Below are 2438 nucleotides of genomic sequence, written 5' to 3'. Positions count from 1 at the left end.
GCCGCGGGCGTCCGCCGACCAGCTGGCCCGGCTGGGCCCGGGGCGCGCCGCTGCCCACCGGGGCGGGGTAAGCCGGGGCTGGCGGGCCGGGGTCGGGGCTCGGCCGGGGCTGAGCGCGGGGCCGGGAGGGTGCCGCGCTGGTTCGGAGCGGTCCTGCTAGCCAGGTGTCTTCCCTGCCTCTCGGGGCTGCAGCCCCCGCCCCAGTTGTCGGTGGGGGTCGCTCCGCTTTAGCCCAGGGCTGTCCTGCGCCGCCGGCCTGGGCCTGGTCACCCGCCACCGGAGTTGGTCCACCCGCAGGTCCGGAGCAAGGGTGCTCTGCCGCCCTCGAGATGGTAGGACTTCCCACGTATGGACCTGAGGCCTGGATAATTCGGATTTGGCTCGCGGAACATTTTGGTAGTTTGCCATTTTTGACTTTGGGTCGTGTTTGCGTTACTTCTCCATTTGCAAATTATACACATCTCAGTAAGAAGATGGGCGAGAGAGATTCGCGAATGTGCAGAAACTTTAAATAGTGGTATTTGATGTTTCAAGCTTGGTAAATACCCAGAGATGGGGCGGATTATTATCTTCACTCATATTTTAGTCAATTAAGGAGTGGCTTCGGGGTAATCTAGAGGCACGTAGTTGTGTTTCTCTTGATAAGCACCATTAGGAATAAAACCAAGCCTGTTGTGCTGTTTTGAATTGGGCGAACACCATAACCGGGGGACAGCTGGTGAGGGGGCCTTCGTTGAAGAATCCGTTCCTGTAGTTTAGTTGTCAGCTAGCGGATTACAGCCTTCAGTGATGAATGGGGAGCTTTTTTGCAGCCTGCTTTAAAGCAGGAGAGAGCGCGTCTCCTCCTAAACTGCTACTTTCCTGCCTCAAAGGTGAGCCGCTGTGGGAGGTAGTGGGAGGAAAAATTCCAGTGGTGGAATTTGATTAATTTGATGACGAATATTTAATAAATTGTTTTGTCCCCAAAGCTCTGTGGTTAGCTTGGGGTCTGAGCATTTGTGTGCTGTCTGTATATGAAATTGCTCGAAGGGTAAGAACACCTTCCAGCTTCCCCGTTTAAGAAAAGGAAATTGACCTGTTGTGCAGCTGAGATGTACTTCATGACTCCATGTTTTCTCTCTCGGATAAGGAGGCATTGTGTTGATTTCCTAGTAAAGGTGTGGGAAGAATTTCTGTGGTCTAATTGAGGTGGACTGGAAGCGGGGCTGCCACCCACGTCTGCGTACTGAGATCCCCATATGCTGATGGAGCACACCTCTCTTTGGGCTGTAACTGCAGCTGCTGCAGGGGAGGCAAGACCTTGGTGTGAACAGTTTCTGCCCGCAGGGAAAGTGCTTAGAGAAAGCAATAGGCTATAAAAAGTGGTGGGATGCAATTGCCATATGGAGATAACAACTACTAGGGGTTTTGTTATTGTTAAGCTTCATAAAGGAAGTGGGTTTTGAGGTGGACCTCAGAGGGTCTGAAGGATATGGGTCGGTCAGAATTAACTGGGAAATGAGAAAGCTAGGGCCAGTTAGTGGAATAGCACTCAGACTAGGTAGCTGGGCAGTGGGATCCTAGAATCATTGGCAGAATAAGTCGGTTAAGGGTTAAATGCTTTTCTTTTCTCTCTTTCTTTCTTTCTTTCTTTCTTTCTTTCTTTCTTTCTTTCTTTCTTTCTTTCTTTTTTAAAGGATTTATTTATTTGAGGAGGGGAGGGAAGAGGGAGAGAGAATCCTCCTGCAGACTCCCCGATGATGAGCGTGGAGCCCAACTCAGGGCCCCATCCCAGGACACTGAGATCATGACCTGAGCTGAAATGAAGAGTCGGACGCTTAACTGACTGAGCCACCCAGTGCTCCGGTTAAATGCTTTTCTAAAAAAAGCATAGGCTACCCAGTCTGGCTTCTGATAGATTCCTGGGGTCTAAAATTGTTTTCATTTGGTGGGTTTCTTTTGTTCTGTTATGCAGCCAGTGACACAAAGCAGTGCTTAACTTATTTTTAAGGACAATGAAAAAGATGCTGATTGTGATTTCTGTCTGGTATTAACAATCAGGAAATTAAATTTGGTGTCTGCAAGTTGTTTCCGCGCCTGTGTTTAGTTTGCGAGAACACAGCTCTAGTATGGTCTCTGCCACTCTGGCTACAGCCAAGTGATGGATGGCAAGCTCTTCAGCCAGTTCCTGAGTGTTTTTACTGACATCTAGTTCACTTCACAGGCATGTGGTTTATTTCTCTTACCCAGTGTTGTCAAGAACCTTTGAAGCCATTCAAATAGGATGTGGTGTAATTGCTTCACAACATTGTGACTAGTCTCAGAACCTCACTGGCTTTAACCTTTCCTTTCTTTAAACATGCTCAGGACTGCACCCTCTTAACTTTTTAATGCTTCTTTTAGACTCTTCTTCCGACTTTACCCACTGCTCTGTCTCCTTACAGACAAGCATCTGAAAA

The 2438-nt window shown here is 48.9% G+C and overlaps 1 protein-coding gene across 1 annotated transcript in view; it reads left to right on the top strand.

Annotated features, from left to right (window-relative positions):
* TMEM248 (transmembrane protein 248) overlaps nt 1-2438 on the top strand; it is a 31098-nt gene continuing 28660 nt past the window's right edge. Inside the window, exon 1 of the mRNA XM_040636555.1 lies at nt 1-67. The gene's annotated coding sequence lies outside the window, so the exon portion shown is untranslated. The remainder of the gene's footprint in view (nt 68-2438) is intronic.

This window comes from Ursus maritimus, unplaced genomic scaffold (genome assembly GCF_017311325.1).
Source record: "Ursus maritimus isolate PB19 unplaced genomic scaffold, ASM1731132v1 scaffold_2, whole genome shotgun sequence".
Classification (NCBI taxonomy): Eukaryota; Metazoa; Chordata; class Mammalia; order Carnivora; family Ursidae; genus Ursus; species Ursus maritimus.
This window is presented reverse-complemented; position numbering and strand designations above follow the sequence as displayed.